Raw genomic sequence first — 12286 nt, 5'->3', positions numbered from 1 at the left:
ATTCTTCTTTTTAGTTGTTTTCTAGAGCTAAACAAAACAAAACCAGAATTTAAAAAAAAGCCACAGTGTTGATATTCACTTACATTTTGTAAAACATCCTCCTGGATAGTTGATCTTCAACCTTACTCCTTTCACCCTAGAAATTTCATTTTAGTTTCCAGATTAAAATACTTAAAATTTGCTGTAGCAGTAGCCTTTAAACAGCTCTTGGCCAACTTCTGAAGGCATCTTCTGAATACAGACAGGTTCCCTCTGTTTTTCTTTAGCTAAATTCAACACCTCTTCTACTGTTTTGATGCAGGAGATTCATCAGAAACTACTTAATCAGGCCGTTGATAGTCATCTGTCTCTGCTGACATGTGTGCATAATATGATCTCATTTACATTTTTCAGTATCAGCATGTCAGTAGTTCCTTATCATCCTGGCATTGATTAGTACCAGCAGTTAAGGCTGTTAGCATTATCTGTTGACACAGCACATTTATCCCACTTCTATCACTTCTAGTCCTTAAGGACATCTGATTCTTCTTAATTTTATCCCGATCTTCCTCTTTAAAAACCTAAAAATAAATAAATAGTTGTTTTGTTTTGAATTGACGATGTTGTTTAATATACACCAAAACATTTTTACACTTCTCTAGAATTGTTTTGGAAACACTGGAAACTTGCAGTAGTATAGAAGATAGAGAGGAAAAAGTAATAGTCAACATAATTTTCTACTGTGAAAATGAAATACAGAATTCCTGCGGTGAAAACAATACTCGTAAAAAAGCAATGGATGTCATAGCAGGCTGTCACTTGGAATACAAATGCTACAGACTGACAGCTATTATGCCTCCCACTAAGGAGAGAGCAGGGCTTAGCTATAAGGCCTTACTCCTTCAATATCTGAGATGCGGAGCCATAGAATTATACAGGATGGAAGATCAAGTTGCTCTGGGACCAGTTGAGTTTCAAGTGTTTCAAGGGTAAAGACTTTTTGGACAGCCAGCACTAGTGTCTGAGAACCCCCTGGGGAAAGGATTTCTGTCTGTATTCAGGATTTCACCAGCTCCAGTTTGTGTCCGTTGCTTCTCATCCTGTCATTATGCAACTTTGAAAACACTTTGCCTCTGTCATCTCCATAACCTCCCTGCAGGTAGCTGCAGGCAGCAGCAATATCCCTCTCATCTTCTTGAGTCTGAACTGCCTCAGCTCTCTCAGGTTCTCCATTTCCATCACATCTTCTAACAATCTTGCTCAGTGTCTTTCCTTTACTGGGGTGCCCCAAAATGGGCACAGCTTCATGGATGATGTCCTTTGACCTGCTGGCCACCCTCTTGCTAATGCAGCCCAGGATGCTGTTCAGGTCGTTGCCTACCAGCACCTCCTTATCTACAAAGCTGCCTTCTAGACAGTTGTCCCTGCCTCTATTGGTGCCTGGTGTTATTTATCTCCTTTCAGGTATCCTTGCAGAACAGTTCACAGACTACACGAGTAGCTTTAGTTAACTATCTAGTTAATTTTTGTAGTCCGTGTTAATAGTTGTGCTGTGAAGCTTTTATGTAAGAATGGGTCTTTAAGGGCTGAACTTCTAGAACATTCAAGAGGTCAGTAGAAAAGTTCTTACTATAAGGCACAAGCATTTGGGGAAATCATAGAATCATCATAGAATCATAAAATGGCCTGGCTTGAAAAGGCCAGATATCTTGCAATTATCATAAATTCAGAGTGTCTTTGGCAATTGGCCTTCCAAACAGCTATGTGAAGTCAATGTGAGTCATATAACCATAGATTAAAATTCTCATGAGAATAGAATTGGTATTATGTTTAAGCTGGAGTTTTTTCTATTTCAGTATATCAAAGAAACAGTGCAACAAAGCCTACAAACCAAATATCCGTCAGATGCATGAATAGCCACAACACCAGCCATTGGGCATCTGATAAGATTTCAAAGAGAAACTAGTGTGCAGGTTTAGGTAGTCCTCAAAGAATCGAATTTTGTCCCAAATGTGTCAAAGCTCAGCAGAGCAAGTTGTGTTAGAGGAGAAATGGGGAGGTGGGTAAGAAGATACCTGAAATCAAGGTTGTTGTTCCCAGAGGAGTTGGAAGAAGAAGCAAGGAAAGCTGTTGTCACTTCTCATTCTTATAAATAGAACAGACTGAGAACCTCACTGAATGTGCCAGCCCTGGCAGAGTACGTAGGTTGCTTCAAAAGTAATGCCTCCTTTTTATTTCCTAGAAAACTACAATAGATACAAAGAGTACAATAACATTATTTGATAAGGAGTATTTTCAGCAACAAAACTGTTTTCCAGCATACTCACCACCATTAGCTATGTATTTTTGCCAGCAATGAACAAGAGGCTACATGCTGCACTTATAAACATCTGCATGGCTGCCCGGAATATGGCTTGTCTTTCATGTTGCTGTAATGACTGCTGAAATGCATCACTCATCACTTTACTGTGCTCACATCCACTGTTTGGTCTTGATAACTGTTTAGCAACTGTCAATGAATGTCAATGAGTGCCATTCTTTTTTCTCATGGAGAAATTCTGTGACACATATTTGCTTCATCCTTACTTCTGTGTGGATTAGAGCTACCAATTTCCCAAAAAGGGAAGTCATTAAAGATCTGTTGTTGCTATTTTCTCTATTTGCGGCTCATCCTATTGGATTGCTGCAACATTATTCTTGGAGCTCAAAGCAAGATTTCTGAAGGTAAAGCACCATCAGATCAGTAGAATAACTTTTTGGATCACTAAACACAGCAAAGAAATAGAGATATAGACTAAAAATTCACAAATTTAGTTTTGGCAGAACTTACAGAAGGAAAATTCACTTAGACTGGGAAATAGGTGTCAGCTCTGTCATTTTCAGTTTTGATACTTAATTCATTACACGACTTTTTACATAAAACAGATAGGAACTAAGGAAATTGATTTTTTAAATTACATTGAGTATAATGACGTTAAGAATTAGAAGTTTATAGAAGATTACATTCTTAAAAGTGTGAAAACCTAAGTTATGTTGTGGCCAACAATCGTCTTTTTTCATTGTACACTGTCTAAATCTACCCAGGAAAAGTTGATGTTGCCCCAGGGTATCACGTAAACAAGTTATCTGGCTGGGTGGATGAGAGCAATAGATGTGCACCTTCATTCCAGGAAGGTTTTTGACACTGTCTCCCATAGGAAGCATGGGACAGATGAATGGACAGCAAGGTGGATTGAGAACTGGCTGACTGGCATAGCTCAGAGGGTTGTGATCAGCTGCTTACAGTCCAGTTGGAACCTATCTGGAAAGTCTCCAACTAGGCTGGAAAGGAGCTCTGCAAAGAAGGACCTGAGTATCCCCATGAGCCAGCAGTGTGCCCTTGTGGGCAAGAAGGCCAATGGTATCCTGGGGTGCATTAGAAAGAGCATGGCCAGCAATTCGAGGAGAGTGATCTTCTCCCTCTACTCTGCCATGATGAAGCCACATCTGCAGTACTGTGTCCAGTTCTGGGCTCCTCGGTTCATGAAAGACAGGGAACTGCTGGAGAGAGCCCAGCGGAGGGCCGCAGAGATGAATGGGGTCCTGGAGCATCTCTTTATGAGGAAAGGTTGAGAGACCTGGGACTGTTCAGCCTGGAGAAGAGAAGGCTGAAGGTGGATATGGTCAATGTTTATCCACAGGGTGAATATCAAAAGGATGAGGCTAGACTCTTTTAGGTGGTAACCAGCTATAGAACGAAGGGCATAGGGCACAAACTGAAACATAGAAAGTTCTATCTGAACATGAGGGAAATCTTTATTGTGAGGGTGACAGAACACTGGAACAGTGAGGCTGTGGAGTTTCCTTCTCTGAAGATACTCAAAACCCACCTGGATGCTTTTCTATGTAACTACTATCGAGAACCTGCTTTAGCAGGAGGTGGACTAGATAACCTCCAAGAGATCCCTTCCATCCCCTGTGATCGTGTGATTCTGTGATACAAGGTCTGTGCTTGTTTTTCTGTTTTGTACCTTTACTGAGATCCCTGGAATATTTACAAAGTAATGGAAAACAATGAATCATTCTGGAATACACTGTAATTAATTTTGAAATAAAAAAAATCACTTCTGTTTCTTCTGTGCAAACACTAGATCAGTGTTTGATAGCCAAATTAGCATCCTGATGCATTTAGTGGCTTGATTACATTAGAGCAGTCTTGTCTCAGTCTGTCACCTTAAACTTTTCAATTATTTTCAGTCTCAGATAAGCTTGGTTAAAAGACTTAATCTTTTTGTTCATGTATTCATTACAGATGGAATTAAAATCAATCCTTAATTAAGATCTGTTGAACAAGGGCAATGCTGCCTGAGCAATGTAATGCTGTATCTCTATATGGTGTGAATCAGAGGCTTAATGGGAATATCTTCCAATTGCTAATGTCTCCTTATTGGCAAAGGTATGAAAAGAAAATTAATCTTTGTAGATCCTTATCAGGTTAAATAAGTAAAGCAGAAGTCCATTATGGGGCATATTTATCTTTCTTCCAAAAACTAGAGAAACCAAAAGAAAAAAAATATGGAGACCAATTAGGGAAAAATCCTAGAAATAATATTTTGCAAGCAAACTATGAAAGTGATGGGAGAATATGAGCTTTCTCAAGGCTCATAGCTATCCAGATACAGATTTTAGCAGTTCTTTCCTATCTATCTAAATGGATATGAAGTGGAAAAATAATATTTAATATATAGCTTTGAATCTCACAAAAAAAATAGAAAATGTTGATAGAGATTATCTAAACTGAATTTACCTTTGAAAATGTGGGATGAACTACACACTGCTTATTCATTTTATGACTTATTCTACTGCCCTTTCTGGTAAAAGCCACATTCTAAATTTATGGGTACATCTTTTGGCACTGTTAAAGGCAAGGACTGCTGGTTGCTGCATCTGTGTATTTTTGCATAAATCTCCAACTGCAATTTTTTGCATTAAGATTCAGTATGATATTTATTGTACAGATCCTAGTAACGCCACCTTGGCTTTAGACTCAAAGGAAAGACAAGGTTCATTTCTGCAGCATTATTCTTAATAAAGATGTCTAAAAGATCCACCTCTGACCTGCTGGGCCAACATAATAAAATAGGAGGCATTACTTTAGGAGCAGCCCTAGTATATATGAAAGAAAGAAATCTCAATAAAAAGTTCTGCAAACTCTCCATATTCAGCAGTGCTGTATTATTCCCATACTGTAGAAAGCCAACTTTTTATTACAGAAATCTCCCACATAAGTGATGTCTCTTTATTTCCTGAAAATTGCCTTCAAAATGTAAGAAAGAAGCCCTGTTTTTGTAGTGGAAATGAATGTGGGAAAAATACTTTATTCTGGAGAGACATTTTTAGTACTGGGAAAGAAAAAGGAAAGAACGTCATTCAAGAATGATTTTCTCCTACTTGCATTTAATTTCCCACGGAATGCTTTCTAGACAAATGGCCAGGGCCATAACCGTAATTGTTCGAAACTATTAAGCAAATTAGTCTGTGAATTTATTTAGAAGTACGCCAGATTCTCTCTTACAGTACTGGGCTTTGAAACTTCACAATAGGTTTCACATGAGAATCATGAGGCTGGTGCTGGCAGTCAGTTTATTTGCTTAGGTCGGGGCAGGAGAAAGATGAGAGACAATGCAAATGTTTACAAAAAGTAATGTAATGGCATGCATTAAGACTGCGAGATGGGATCAAATCACAGAAACTCGTGGTGTTGGTAAATTGCTAGCTACTGTCTGCTCAATTATGGGGAAACGTTAATGACTGTAGCATTTTATTAATGCTGTTAATTTATCAATTTTTAAAAAATTAAAGGTCAATAAGAATTACTGCCCAAAACACCTGGAGGGAAATTAGATTCGAACAGTGCTGTGTGATTCATGCTCTTTTCATTAAAGTTCTCAATCTACTGTAAAATCTGTACAGGTATAAAACCTGCATGTGATCGTTTAATTCATCAGCAATGCATGACAGATAGGAATTTATAGGGTACAGCCGTGTCAGCATGCATGTCTTCAGATACAGCACTGTTCTCTGAGCCTGGGATGTGCAGTCAGATCAGTAGGAGGCCCCACACCTGTCCAAGAAAGGGAGGCTTTGGGGCCAAATACTTGTCCTTGACTGGTTTGTGTTTTAAAACCCTCTGTTCCATTATGCCAATTTTTTTTTCTGCCATTGTAATGTCACTCTTAAAACTACTGTTTTGTGAAAATAGTTTATATCTATCTCATCTTTGAAGTTCTGTTTCCTCTCCCATCTCTCTCGCTTTTGAGATTTGCTGTAATTCTGAAGCAGAACTAGAATTTAAAAGCAGAAAGAACATGACAGATAACATCTTCCCCGTTCTCCCCTACCCCCCTCATTTTTTTTTGACTTGGAGGAATAGGAAGAATCAGAACTTGTACATTTCTCTACTGAGATGGGAGGGGTTGAAGGTTTGTTTTGTGATCTCTGAAATTCAAAGGACTGCAGATGTTTTCTTTGCTCTAGCAGTAAAAACAAGCAGAGGCATGCATCTGTATGTATAAGGCTCAGATAGAAGTCACACAAAGTACTAAATTCATTGTCTGCACTATCTCAAAACATTTTCTGAGTAAGGGTCAAATTCTCCAAATAATTCTACTAAGAAAGCATTCAAGTTTGGAGACACAAAGCACTACTGACGGGGAGAAAAACAGACTTGTCCTCATATTTTATAGTCCAGCGATCAGAGCCATCAGGAGGTGAGATTCAAATTCACCGTTTCTCTCGCCTTGGATTATTTTGGGCCCACATTCCACACTTGGGCTATAAGCATGATATGTCTCCTGCAGTTGCTTCTGTGACAGCTGTTTTACTTTGTGCAGCATGCTGGATTAGGAGACCCTGGCACAACGGACAAGCCATTACATCAGCTTCATCTATACACAATGATTCCATTAACAAAATGCATCTGTAGGTAATTTTTTCCCCCTCCTACCCCATAGGATATGTGCCTTGGGCAAAACACTCCAGATAAATAACAGTCTGGAATCCTGGTGTTTTCCTCACACTTTATCCGGGTTATGAGAGATATAAAAGGCGAGCATCTCCTTTGCAGGCTGGGCCATTTGAGAATGTTATAGGTGTAGATAAAGCATGTATGAGGGCTTCAGAAACAGTATTACAGAGTTGGAAATAACCTACTTTAATTTTCAGAGCCTGGATGCAGTGTTTTGGATCTGAAATTAATAAACGTGAAAACTTGTGAAAGATTCAAGCCACACATCTATCAGCATGTTGTTTCCAAGGAGAGATACAGATGATCCAGGGTTTTTATCATCTGAATCCTAAGTATTGCTTCTTTTACAGCAGCACAAACTGCAGTGCTGTAACATCAAAGAATGATAAGGAGATAAAAAGTAATGGAGCCATTCTAACCTGACTGCGGTACAATTATATATATAAAAATCAAATCTAAATATTTGCTGAAAATAAAAAATAAATGAATAAATAAATAACCAAGTCAATACAGTTCCTGAAACTGCCTTTGGAAAACCACTGAAGAATTTTTCTGTGCTCCCGATAAACAGAAACCAAGCTACTCCCAGTGGCAAAATTGATTTGACGTTTTTATATCTTAATCTGAGGCTGCATCCAGGTATGAGCCTTAGGCCTGCATGCAAACTAACAGAAAACATAAATATTTTATTCCTATGTATTCCTGAGGCTCTTGGAGGCTTCATGAATGTTTGTAGAATGTAGAATGTTTATGCAAAGGGTAAATGTAGAAGTAAAAGTTGCATTCCCTTCTTGATAGGCCCTCTGCCACATCTTGTAGTTCACATCTAGCTTCCTTTTAGTTCACCTCTGTAGAAATGGCAAAAGGGGCAACATCCCTAAATATTTTTTGCCTAGTGTCCATTTGCCAAGTGGTAACTGGAAACAGAGTTAGCAGATCGTGCAGGAGAGGGAAGGGGAGAGATGCACTCCGTTCCCCTGCTTTTAAGACTAATAGGGAAAATTGAAAATGTTTGGAGCAGCAACTCTTCTTTAGTGCCTTAAGAACTATTCCACTTTAGCAGGACAATACCTTGAAGAAAAACAAGCATATTTATAAAGCTGTGTGGTGGCACTGACCTTTTGCTCCTCATTCAGTAGCTACAAAAAGCAGAGACCGATTTTTTCTATCGAAAGGCAAAACAAGTGCCAGCCTCATCTGAAACACTGAGAGAAAACAGGTGTTTCCTTCTCATGAGAACACAGTGCACCCTCTCTAATGAAATAATTGTTCTTGCTATGCCCATTTGTGGAATTGTTGCATTTGATTTTCATTCTAGGTAGAGGAGTGATTTAAATTGCTTAGCTAGACCACATAAACTTTTGCATGAAATTCCAGTTGCTGCAGAAAAAAATAATGAAATTCAGGTGAAAATATCTGTGTCTTATTCTGTGGTTGCTAAAAATGCCTATAGTCTAAGTCTTCTTAACATATTAATAGGTCTCAAAAGTTTGACCATGACACCACGTAATTTTTAAATTTATGTTCAAAATTGAACACAGGCACAGTAATATGTTTTTATAATTTAATGTCTTCATATTTAACTGAAAGGTACAAAGACAGACACTAATAGATAGCGTTCATAACGTGCAAACTACATACCATAAGTAAAGGAAGAACAGTAGCCCTGTCCTATTGAGCTCACAGTCAAGAATTCAGCTCTGAAATCTACATACTTCCAAAGCATCAAATTGCAACTTATTTATTTAATGAAAAGAGGTTGTGCACTGCCTCTGTGAATTCACATGTCTCACTCACCTTCATCTTCTCTGTCTCTCTTCTGGAGTGCTACTGAAATGGCATTCAAGTGTTTTCTTTTTCTCCAGGGAATAATATACACTGTGTTTTCAATTACAAGTAGAGGTTAGGTTTTCCCTTTTACAAGGATGTTTAATCCAAACAGTGAGAACGTTAGGACAAAAAAAGTATAAAGTTATCTCACATTGAAGAAAATGAGCTGAAGTTCATTTTTCCTCTAGTTGTTAAAAGCAAGACAAAGAATGCCAATGAATTAAAACTCTTTTGGAACAGTGTGAGACCTGGGGCAGGAAGCAAAGCCTTGTAATACCCAAGCAATTATACCCAGGTCTTGAGGAAAGAAAATCAGTAGTATTACTGTATGTTTGCAGCATTGGCTGGAATTCAATGTTTTTATACCTACAGAAAACAGATCAGGCTTTAGAAGCAGATTTGTTTTGCCCTTACTGATGGGCTTTAGTTTGCTGGAGAGAAGTGTCTGCATTTTTCTTTTTCCACCCTGGGCAAATCAGTTGGGAACAGATAACTATTAAAGAATTCTCCCTCCATTCCCCATTGTAGCCTTGCAAGTACTATAGTTTACTGTTAAGAAGTACTCATTATTCAAGTAATTCTGAACCACCCATTTCTTAAAAAGTACTTATATGCAGAACATTAGTTCTATAACTGATGGAAAATGTAAGTTAATGGACCAATTTTAAGTCCTTAGCAGAGATCATTCTATGCTGTTCAGATTATCAGAACTATTGGAAAATGGGTAAAGGATTCCTAATGAACTGTAAAACAGTAGCAAAAGGTTTCCCTCTGCATTAGCACAGAAACTTCTCTGAATGCTTTTAGACCAGAATAATTTTTAATAGTGGCAATGAGGACCTTCAGGCTACTGGGAAAAGTGATTTTGCTTCTTCTGTGCATTAGGCTCACTATTGCTTAAACCTTGTTACCATTATGTTTTGACAAGTAGGAGTGGCCAGGTCATAGGAAGACCACTTGGAAGGAGTATTTTTACGTTGTGATTTGGTGTGAAATATACATTGGGGTTAAAAAAAAAAAAAGCTTTGTAAAAGAAACAGGTTAAGTGATAACTATTTCTGTGAAAGAAAAGGTTTGGTTTCTCTGAGGTATCTAAAAAGCCCAACTCTTGATAGCCTTCGAATGCAATTAACACTTACTCATAATTAGATATATATTCTAATGGTTTTAAGGGATATCTAGAGTTTTAGTCTAGCCTGCTTTTCAAAGTACATCCAATTGTATTTGGATGCTCAGGGTCTTGCTGAGTTTAAGACAGCTTCAAGGATGGAGATTTTACAGCCTTTCTGGGATAGGCAGCCTGTACTAGTGTCTGACCATCCCAAGGTGAAGTAGGTTTTCCTGTCTTTAATTAGAATTTCCCCTGCTCCAACTTGTATCCTTTGCCTCTTGTCCTGATGTTGTGTATCTTTTGAAAAAGATCTGTCTCCACTATTTCAGTCCATAACCTCCCGACATTTAGTAGGTAGCTGGAGGCAGCAGTAATATCCATCTGGCTTCAGGCTGAACCCGAATGTCCCTTGAACAATCCTGCCAGCCCACTGCTGGATGCACTCCAGCGTGTCACTGTCATTGATAGTGGGGAGCTGAGGGCAGCACCTAGGATGAGGTAGGCAGCACTGAGCAGAGGGGGAGAAAAACACCTCCCTTGACCTGCTGGCCACACTCCTGCCAATACATCCCAGGGTGCCATTGGATGCCTTTGCCACAAGGGTGCATTCCTCGCTCATGTTCAACTTGCCCAACAGAAGCCTGAGGTCCTCTTCTTCACAACTCTGTTGGAGATGACCAGCTCCTGGATGTGCTGCTGCCTGGCCTGACTTTTCTCTGGGTGTAGGACTTAACAGTTTTCTTGTGGAATTCCGTGGGGTTCCTGTTGGCCCACTTCTACATCCTATTAAGGTCCCTTTGAACAGCTGGCCTGCCCTCCAGCACACTGGCCACTCTCCCCACTTTGGTACTGTTCATTAACTTTCTGAGTGTGCACCTTCAAACCATTATTTTAGTTGTTAATTAAGAAATTAAACAGTATTAGCCTTCGTATCAATGCCGTGGGCCTGCAGTTGTCAACTAGCTATCAGATGAATTTTGTACAATCAGCCACCATCCTCTGAACCCAATGCCAGTTTTTCACCCATCTTGTCACTGACTTCTGCAATCCACATCTCAGTATTATGATTCTAAGGATACAGTAGAAGATTGTGTCAAAAGCATTATACTTTTTAGGAATGTTTGCAATGGACTGTTTTAATTTGCTATTTTAGTCCTCTCCTCCTTCTCCATTCATTCTGTAGAGCATTCCCTATTAACCACTGAAAACAAACTGTCTATCAGAGTCCTGACAGATAGAGATGCCTATTTTTTTTCCTTAGCTTTTAAGAGTCAGCATAGGCACTTCCAAAAGTAAATCAATTTGCCAAAATCTGAATTAACTCCAGAAGAGTTCTTCTTTCCTGGTAAATCATTATTCTATTTTATTTTGAGCCCCTAATGTGTTCCCTAACCTTTCTGAATTTATCTTTGTGTGATTTGCATGTTTTCTCTTTAATTCTTGAAGAAATGATTTGTTACCTTTGCTTTCTGCCTTGCATCAGAGGTTTTCTGTTCTCCATCTAAAGTCCCTTTCAGTTAGCATTACCTTTTTGGCAATCTTCTGTCACTTTAAGTTTCCATTTCCAGAAGGTTCCATTAGCCAAATCATTGAGTTTGTTGCAGTATGCTTTACTTTTATTCTAGTCCTTTGACTCCTTATTCTCCTTACAACAATAAAGTGTTCTCATTCACTTTCAGTAACCTTGATTCTCACCTTTGCATTTTCAGTCATTTTCTGGCAGAAACCAAATTGAATATATCCATGTCCTCAATAACCACTTCTAGGGTTTTTGTTTTGTTTTGTCTTGTTTTGCTTTTTTGGGGGGCATTGTTTGTATGTTTTATTCTGTTTCTTTTGCTAGTTGGCTGAGTTGGCTTTGGGTTTTGTGTATTTTTAGGAGGTAAGAGAAGGAGGAAGGACAGGGCAGAAATAATTGCCCTACGATCTTACTGGACTACCTGGGCCTGTACTAAGAGATTTCAGTTTGCCTGAGAGTACTGCTGACCTTTATTGCATAATTCTTTATGCTAACAAACTGTTTGTGCTTTGGTGCCCTTCCAGCCAGTGCCCCAGATACTTCTTCAGTGCAGTTCTACAGATCATCATTCTGGGGCTCATTCTCACTAAGCAGCTGTCATGCAGACACTGACTTGGAAAATAGGAGATTTTATTTTATTTTATTTTCACAGTATTTCACCTTAATGCACAGAAAAAAATATTGCGTGTGTTAATTCTGTATTACAGAATATTGCTCTGCATCCTGTTCATTTGCTTCTCCCAGAGATTTGAAGGCTCTGTGTATCATTCGCTGCTGTCTTGTCTAGGCTTCTGATGACAGTTTCAAAAATCCCCCTTCCTCCTGATTAACTTTGCAGATT

Source organism: Phasianus colchicus, chromosome 1 (genome assembly GCF_987193195.1).
Source record: "Phasianus colchicus chromosome 1, bPhaCol1.hap1.1, whole genome shotgun sequence".
Taxonomy (NCBI): domain Eukaryota; kingdom Metazoa; phylum Chordata; class Aves; order Galliformes; family Phasianidae; genus Phasianus; species Phasianus colchicus.
This window is presented reverse-complemented; position numbering follows the sequence as displayed.